Raw genomic sequence first — 9,992 nt, forward strand, 5'->3', positions numbered from 1 at the left:
GTACACACTTTCCTTCATTCCCACAATAACTAGCGCTCAGTGTAGTGGGTTAAAATTCTTTTGTCGCTCAGCGATCCCTTCTCTATAAAGTTAATTGTTTTCTCAGCAAGCCAAATAGCATTGCCTCTCCTAGGTGGAAATGTTTACAATTTTCTTTGCTAAGTGCTAGGGTTATTTTTTCCACATTAGAACCCTAATTTCCTGTGATTCTTGGAGAGTACAGGCAGGAAGCTCAGCACAGAGTGAGGCAGTGATTAAGAGAGAGGGCTCATTTGCTTTCTCTTCCTCCACAACTGTTGGAAGGAGTTTTGTATGTTCCTGACCAGATAGCATTTAGAATTTCCCCAGTTACGGGCACCACTCTGTAGTACCTCACATAGCAGGGCCCAGGCAAAGGCAGAAAAAAAATACTAAATCGCACCCCTCAAAATATAAAAAGACAGGAGGTAGGAGAGGGCACGTATCACCCCCATGTCACAGACAGAGAACTGAGGCACCAAGGCCCAGAGCCTCAAATTTATTTAGGCATGTATCTGCCTCTTTAGGAAGCAAACTCCACCATTTAGGCCACACTCACATTTAAAAAAAACAAAACAACTCCTCAAGCTACCTTACCTCATAGAGGCCTAAAAGTTTCTTCTGGTGAGCTTTTGCAAAGGCTGCTATCTCACCCAGCAGCAGGAGGGCTAGATGTAGCCAGGGTAGGAGGAGTAGGCAACAGCACAGAACGGACACAAAAGAGACAGTTGGAAAATGCAGGGAGAGAGCGAGACAGGTATTGAGCAGGAGCCGGAGGCTGGTTCAGATGCTAGGACATGGGCTCCCTAAGTAGCTGTCCTGGCTTAGATGTCTAACTCAAGGAGAGTGTTTGTGGTTGAGGATTCCAAGTGATAGGAGGTGCCTCTCTCTGTCCCATCAGACGGGCACCCGAGGTCGGCCGCCTCTCCCCACCCCTCTCTTCGCCACCTCAGGCAACTCCCAACTCAGCTTTCTGGTTTCTGAGGATCCATTTCTTGGGCACCTAATTCTCCCCACATATTCTTTAGGGAGCCTGGGCACCTGGCTGAGGATTCCACTATGGGTTAGATATTGCAATGCTGAGCAGAACAGTCCCTTGGTACCTTTGGGCATCTGGGCCCGAGAGATTAAACGACTGGCCCAACGCCACACAGGAAGTTTGTAGCAGAACTGGGTGGATTGAACCCAGGGTCAATGCCTTAACCACCAGGCGTCTCCTTCTCCAGCAGGAAAGCTATTGAATTTGAGCGTGGAGGGAAATTACTACATGGTACATTGAGTCTTGGGGGTCAGATCGTGCCTCTCTTGTACAACCAACACTCCCTGACTTCAAATGGAGGAGCTGGCCCTTATCATGATGGCTGGTTTTGGGGAAAGCCTGAACACTTCTTTAACTAACTGGAAATCGCTGCAGAGGAAGCAAGACCTGTGATGGCGAAGGGGAAACTCAACAGGAAACACAGGTGAAGCCAATCTTTTCACAGAATGTGGAAATCATGCCGTTCTCTCTCTGCGCAGCCATTTGATGACTTTCCCCACCCTCTCAGCTTCTTGTGTCTGTTCCCGCTGCAAAGCCAGCTGCGCTTGTTGCTGAGTCTTGAGTTTCTCTCGCAGGGTTGGTTACTAAATAAATTATAAAAATGCTGCAGTTGGAAATATTCTTCTCGGACACAATTGTTATCAACCCCTTAGCTGCTGGTCTCTTTGCCATGCTGACACTTTACAATGGACACAGCTGGTATATCCAGCAACACAGGCTGGTGCACCAGTTACAGTAGTTGCTACTGAAAGGCACTGGCGGACTGCACGGCTCCACAGGCTTGCCATTATTCTTAGAATTGGAAGCAATTGTTGGCCTTTTAATGGTGACCACTGCATGTGAGAGAGGACACCAGGGATGTATGGGGAGCCAAGCCATGGTGAGTAAGTGTTACCCTCAGTACCTGTCGCCCCAGGATTGAAAGGTGACCGGTCAGTGCCTCTGATACAGCCTTGTACAATACTCAGCAATGCTGCTATGGCATCCAGGCATGTGCCAGACCCCAGCAGTCAGGCTTGAGATCGCCTCCTTTGTCTTGCTGTGCTTTGAGTTAACAGGCAAAGAGGAGGGAGATCCAGAAGGAGGTGTGGGAAAGAATGGGGCAACTACAATGGATGGGCAAACCAAACATCCGGAAGCAGAGCAATATGTTATCAAGAGACAAAAGCAGCCCCTGGGCAGCTGCTGCTGAGCCAGCCTAAGGGGGCTGTTCTCCCTTTGATGTTAGTAGGAATTGTATCACACACATACCAAGGGGAGAACATACCTCTAATTAATCAGTAATCACTGGCAGCAAGTCTGTATGTCAAAAGGGGTTTGGCCAACCCCCTCTAAAAGGCTTAATTTCCAGTAGGAAAAGAAACCGGAAGGAAGCTGGTATGAATAGATTAAAAAGAAGTCAACAGCTACAAGTAAATTGCTTATATGTTTGTGTCAGAACAGGTTGTCCAGCATGCTTTCAACACTGGACACTCTACTTTAATAGAGAAATAGACACAGCTCAGACTTCAGGATTTTTTGCAGCTGTTGGCCCAGGGAGAGGAACGAAGCGAAAGTTAAAGAGAAAAGATCATGCACAGATTTAGAGACAGTGAGACCCCAGCAGAATTTTGTGGTGAAAGAGTGGATTAGGACTCTGGAGACACGAGTTCAGTTCCTAGCTCTGCCACAGATATCCTGTGTGACCTTTGGCAAGTCACTTAATCTTTCATTGCCTCAGTTCCCCATGCCCTCCTCCATTTATGTGCTCATACTCAGCTAAATGAAATCACTCTCCTCATATTTAACAACTCCAAAGTCACAAGCTGGTAATATTTGCCCGAGACACCTCATCTGCTACCAGATAAGTGGGTTCTGCTGCCTCACTAAAGTAGGTTGCTTGTCACCTAACCAGAATATAAGGAAGGTGGAAATGACTTGCTAGAACAAGAAGATCTAGAGTGAGGGCTGAGCAATTGAGAGGGAGGAACCCTAGGAGTAACCATGCCTGGAAGAAGTTTTGAGCTCTTATTTGTTCTAATTTATTTCCGTGTTAACGAATCCAAAATTCCAAGAAGGGTAAGTTTGGAGTCTATATGGCATGTGAGTTGTGTTTGACAGCAGCTTGGGAAAGGCACCTCTCACTACCTAGTCCAAAACATGTATTACAATGCAATTCATTGTTTACATAGCAGCCTCTGACACTATTTTGGAGGAGAGCTTTCAGTCATTCCTGTATGGTTTTTCTGAAGAGATCTTGTAAATAATCACAGAGAACTCACTGTTCCAATTGAAGGATGTTTTCCTTCATGCACCTCTGCTATTCTTCTCTCTCTAATTACACTGCCAACTCTCTTATGATGAAGTGAACCTGAAAACAAGAGCTGCCTGTTGCCCACACACCCTCCCTCTTGTGAGGGTTTGCTTTGGTTGTGTGTGTGAGAGAATTTATTGCTGGTGAAAACGCTAAGATTCCCTGTCCAGGGAAAAGAACCTTCCTGATACCTCACCACCGATGTGCATCTACCTTGACCCAGAGCGACCTCCTCTAGGATTGAAAGGAAAATTTAATCTCTATTTCTATCCAGTCCTTGTCTTTGCTGCATTGGCTGCCTACAACGGTACCAAGCAATGCCAGTTGTGAAGGTAGATGCATGTCCAATAAGGGAAGGTCTTCTCTTTTGGTGGTGTGTAGAGTACTTATACTAGATATCTGGCTAGCTGAGGTATAAACACTGCCTCTCCTCTGCCAGAGCCTTTCCCTACCAGAAGTGAAAGGCTCCAGCAGCAGGAAGCTGCCATAGCTTTTCTACTCTGCCTCCCTGAGCCAGAGCCTTTCACTGCCACATGTAACTACACATAGTGTAGCTATGCAGTGAGCGTGGACACAGTCTGACTTTCACTGTGGCATGTAGCTAAAATGTACCGTACACACCGCCACAAGCATGGGTGAGCGTAGACAAGGTCTAAGAAACAGACTGGAGTTACCAATCCATTTGCTGTGTGTAGGACACCAATCAGCTATCAGATAGTTTACAGATGGTCACTACCATCCGACTCTAGATTCAGACTGGAGAGGTGGTTGTGAAAATCCCTACACCCTTTTACCTCTCCTCTGGGGCTGCCATCTCTGCTAACATTTACAGGACAGTACAGATAATCTTATGAACTCATGCAACATCATAGACTCATGGTACAATGTCACAATATCAAAATGTTGCCCTGGGAGAGATCAAGACTGGTAAGATGGCAACACCATCTCTAGCCTCGTTTCCTGTCTCATTCTCCCATGCCCACTCCTACTTGAAGCAAATGAAGAAGGATGATCCAGCGGTTATGTTAGTCTAGGACTTAGGAGTTAGATTCAATTTTCTGCTATACCAGAGACTTCCCACATGACCTTGGGAAAGTCAGCTGCCTCAGTTTCCCATCAGTACAATGGGGATAATGCCACTGTCTCACCTCCCAGGGGTGTCATGAGGATAAATACCTTTCAAGATGAGGTGTTTACATGATACAGCAAGGGGAGCCATATAAATATACTGGACAAAATGACACCTCACTCACCTCTGACTTTTTCCCTGGCCTGCAACACCCTCCCCCAAGCCCTGGCTTCGTTCATATCCCTCCTAAACACCTACTCCTTTGTTGACTAGAGAAACAACTTAGTTTACCATAAAATAAGATTAAAGTTAATGGAAACATCAGGGTATGCAAATACCACAACTCAACAACCCTATTCCTTCCCTATTTCATGCTTGCTATTGTTTGTTACTGTCACTTGTGGCATCACATCTAAAAGCTTTGCTGGGCAGTGACAGTATCTTCATGTGTGTTCTGTGAAGTGCCTAGCACGCTTTCACAAACTGTATACACAATAATAAACCTACTTGTGCACTATCCTCTCATATGAAAACTACAAACAGCAGGGAGCAGCAGATTGATTTTGGGGCTCTGAGCTCTTGAATTTCAATCCTAGCTCCTGCCACCAATCTGCTGCATTGTCTTGGGCCAGTTATGTGGCCTCTATACTTCATCTACAACAGGGGGATGAATATCTGTTGAAGAGGGGTATTTTAATGTCTATACAATGCTTAGATGCTGCTTTACAAGTGTAGAATCATTATTCCTAAGCCTAGCTTCAATGCCTATTTGTTTGTAGCTGTAATCTATAAATAGATCTTTGCAGAATTCACAAATCTCAATCTGCACCAGAAACAAAACATGCACCCAGCTGCTTCCATGAAAAGCTTTGAGATCAACAATGAATGCATCTTGTCCCTCCAAGGTAACAAAGAAGATACATATGTGAGGAGCGATGAGTCGCTTTCTGCAGCATGTGTGCGCGACATACTTGCCTCAGGAGTGCTTGAGCACATCAGTTTATGCTTCAATTTCTCTCTTTCCTAGAGCATCCTGGGTAGCAAGTATTAAACCCCATGGGCATTCCACGCGTACGGGCGAGGAAGAGGGAGGCGGAATACTTTGGCAGCTATTACTCTGTTGGGTTATTTTTGGGTGGGAGTGGGAGTTGAAACCATCTCCAAGAAGAGGGAGAGAGAGAAGCTCAATTACTGCATCTCTGAGCAGCGAGATTCAGTGTGCAGTTTTCAGGTGCGAATCATATGTAGAGCTCCCATCTAAGAATTGTTGCTAACCTGGAACCTGATCCAAAGCCCACCGGGGGGAGAGGGGGGACCCACAACACACACACACACAGAAGAAAGTCTCCAATTTGCTTCAATTGATTTTTGATCAGGCCCTTAATTCTTGGTGCTGAATACTGAGACTTTCCTTCCCCATATCAAGCTTTTCCAGCTTTTTTTTGGGTCATAAAATAGAAACAAAGAGCAAATAATTTGACTTGAATTTCTCTATATGCACCCATGATCCTGGTCCCCCAAGCAGCAAGGTCTTGTGAAGACTCTGCTCTTCTGCACAATTCCGATTTTAATAAGCACAGCTGGAGACAGAAAGCAATGTTTTCTACAGGGACCACGCCAGGGCTCAGCATTAATAATGTAACAAATTAACAACATCCGCCAAGTACTTCTCCCTTGAGTGATGGTGACCCAGTGTGCTGAATTTCCTACAAAATTATGGTTTATGGCTAGAGTTAGATTCCTTCCAAGTGTATTTATAGCAAATGCTCCAAAATGGTGCTGAAGATACTTTTATTCCACATATTTCCATGTGGCAATAATGAAGGACATCTTTTCTAAGCATTACAATGACTGTGACATGTTTTTTAATTCACTCTACCTTGAGTGGTTTTCTTCTCCGCTTGTAGGTCACTAATCCCCCTGCCAGTGAAGCTGTGTGAAACCTTTCCAGCAAAACCTGAAGCCCTGTGATATTCTCCTGGATTTCGTGTTTTATGTAGATTCTCAAACTGAGAGGCTCCTTGGGATAGAGCAGTGGTTCTCAACCTGTAGCCCAATAAAACACAGAGCTGCCACCCATGTGACATCCTCAGGGCCATAGAGGTAGTACTGGATGCGGCCCACGTAAGACATTGTGGGACACAATGGTAAATAGGTTGAGAACCACTGGGTTAGAGTGAGGCACTGAAAGAATGACCACAACGGAGCTTGGCACGTGTGGGCATTCAGAACTGAGGGAACGGCACTGCTCAATTAGTTGTTAAGGGAACTAAGGAAACTGCCATTTTTTGTGTGAAATTGAAAAATAAAATCTGTTTTTCAATTTAAAAAAAAATCAAAACCAAAAACTGAAAAATGTTAGTTTCTAAAAACCATTCTAGTTAAAAAAAATTTATTTTAAAAATGTTTGAATTTCAGCCCTGAGCTGAAGCTGATAGGCTCGTCTTCTGTGAAATGCTTTCAATTTCACCCACAGAATCAGCTTAGATACAGGGCAAATGGGAGGTGAAGTGCATGGATGAGATGACAATGCAATTTCCCCCTCCACCTTTTCAGTGGAAAAGTGGAAAAAGGAGAAGGGAAGGGAATAAAGAGAACCCACCCACACTTTCAAAATTCCTTTATTAATGAAAAATGTTGACTACAATGAAAAAATCATTCTTTTTTGCAGGAAAAAAATAATTTCAATGTTTTCCAGATTTTTTCCCACAAAGACTCTACCACTTTCCAACCAGCTTCATGGAGACGTCAATAGCAGCATTAGTCAAAACATTTCACATCTGAAAAATTTTCATTAAAAAAAATCCTGTATTTTGACCAGCTCTATGATATCGCTGCTCAAAAAATGGTTTCAAAATTCATTGATGATAAAGGAAAGTCATTAGTGTGTGTCCCCTTTTTGACCAGCGTATGTCAGTAATATAAAGGCACCTGTGTATCCAGTACAGAGGAACAGGAACAAGAATGGCCGCTGACCTTGAAAAGGGAGAGGTGGACTGAGACCATATTGTGGAAAAGTAATAAGGAGTCAGGCAAACATAGTTGTTTAAAAATAGATACATAGTCAAAAACAAATCTTGTATATGTCTATAAATCAGAAACATAAAACTGCTAACAGGTTAAGTAGTGTGCCTGGCAATGGAAGAGGAATTTGACATAACGGGCATTTCTGAAAAATGGTGAAATGACAAAAATCAATAAGCTATTGTAATACTTGTCTAAACTGGACAGCAAGGACAGATTAGGTCGCAGAGGTGGGAGACTAACGCTAGAACTGAAAGATGCCATAGGAGATAGCATTTCTGAGTGGTAAGACCAGACAGTTGAATGCGTATCTGAATCATGTTCAAAGTACTAACTCTGTGAGAGCCACTAAATAAAACAACAGCGTAACTCTGTTTGACACCCACTGGGGAAGAGTCATGCCAAGCCAAGATCTAGCATGGCGATACTCAACTTCAGTAAGACGAATCTAAAAATGTAGATGGCTAGTCAGAAAGATCTTATGGACATTCACTTCCGTAGGCTCAAGGTGGAGGCTATTTGAGTACCCCCAAGAGTCATAGGCCACTGGGGGAAAAAAAAATGAAGAGTGCAAGGCCTGTCTTTTCAGAGCTCTAGATCTATCCTCACTGATTCCCTCCAGACATGGGGAGCCTTACTTACATCTGCACCAAGGGTAGCACATAGCCTCTTGTTTGCATCTTGTATTAACTTGGGCAGTAGAGGGTTAAAGTGAGCAATTGTTAGGCTCCCACCTCAGTGTTACAAATGAGATTTTGTTAGAAGGAATTCTTCCTACCCACGTTCCCATTATGTGGCCCCTGAACCAGAACGCTATCCTGTTAGTGATAGTCCAGCTGTCTCCCAGATGCTGGCAGAGTGTGTATAAAATAGTCTCATGCCATCAGGAGGTATATACAAACTACATCTCCCATCCTACAAAACCTCACTCATGATTAACTCACCCTGAGCAATCCTACTGCAGGCAATGAGTCCTATTCAATGATGAGCTGCCAAAATCTTAACAACCGGTTCCCTATAAAAAGTTCCGATTTAAGGGATGTGCCACAGTATGTAGCTTTTGTACCAATAGGGTTACCATACATCCGTATTTTCCCAAGAGGAATTTCTAAAATTTAAAAATTCCTCCCAGATGGTGATTTAAGAACCAAAAAGCCTGACATGTCTGGAAAAATACAGCTGTATGTTAACCCCACCTAAAGTTCTTTTTGAAAAAGATGGGCCTGAACTAGAAATGAGCTCAGTATCACATGTGTGGGGCCCGGCCACTCCTGGGATGTGTGCTAGGGTGACCAGATGTCCTGATTTTATAGAGACAGTCATGATTTTCGGGTCTTTTTCTTATATAGGCTCCTATTACCCCTCACCCCCATCCCGATTTTTCACACTTGCTGTCTGATCGCACGTGTGGGTCCCAGCTGCTCCCTGCCCCAGGGCCGGTGCAAGGAAGTTTTGCGCCCTAGGCGAAACTTCCACCTTGTGCCACCCCTAGCCCTGCAGCAGCTCCCCGCCCCCGTGGCAGCTCCCCACCCCCTGGCCTGAGGATCCCTGCGGTATCTCCACACCCCAGCTCACCTCTGCTCCGCATCCTCTCCAAGCAGGACTGCGCAGTGCAACCCCTGGGCTGTCGGCTGCCGGCAGCGGTGTGCTGACCCAGGGAACATCCCTGGGTTGCCAGTGGCGCGCCAGGGCAGCCCAGAGGATTCCAGGGGCCTGAGGTCTTCGGCGGCGGGGGGCCCCCCGCTTTGGCAGTAATTCAGCAGCGGGGGGCCCTTCCACTCCAGGACCCGCTGCCGAAGTGCCCCGGAGACCTGCCGCGGGGCACCCCCACCGCCGAATTGCCGCCAAAGCGGGACCAGCTGCCGAAGTGCAGCCGGGTCTTCAGCGGTAATTCTGTGGCGGAGGGCCCCCGCCGCTGGTCTCCGGAGCACTTCAGCGACTGGTCCCAGAGAGGAAGGGCCCCCAGCTACCGAATTACCGCCGAAGACTAGGCTGCATGTTGGCAGCGGGTCCCACTTCAGCGGTAATTCACCAGTGGGGAGTCCTTCCACCCCGGAGCGGAAGGACCCCCACCAGCGAGGACCGGGAGCAGAAGAAGCTCCAGGGGCCCAGGCCCCGCGAGAGTTTTCCGGGGCTCCCAGAGCGAGTGAAGGACCCCGCTCCAGGGGCCTCGAAAAACTCTCGTGGGGGCCCCTTGTGGGGCCTGGAGCAAATTGCCCCTCTTGCCCCCCTCTCTGGGCGGCCCTGCTGGTGCGCTGACCCAGAGGAAGCCCTGGGCTGCCGGCAACGGCGCCCTGACCGGGGGGACACCCTGGGCTGCCGGCTCCTGCCGGCAGCTCAGACTCCCTCTCTGTCCCAGCAGCAGCGGCTGCTCAACCATTTAAAAAAAATGTGGGGGCGCTTTTTGGCGCCCCCAAATCTCGGCGCCCTAGGCAACCGCCTAGTCTGCCTAAATGGTTGCACCGGCCCTGCCCTGTCCCCCTCATTGAAGCAGGTGTGCAGGGTTACTGCCCTGGGAACTGCAGGGCACCAGTGGACGTCTGGTTGGT

This window comes from Gopherus flavomarginatus, chromosome 10 (assembly GCF_025201925.1).
Source record: "Gopherus flavomarginatus isolate rGopFla2 chromosome 10, rGopFla2.mat.asm, whole genome shotgun sequence".
Classification (NCBI taxonomy): domain Eukaryota; kingdom Metazoa; phylum Chordata; order Testudines; family Testudinidae; genus Gopherus; species Gopherus flavomarginatus.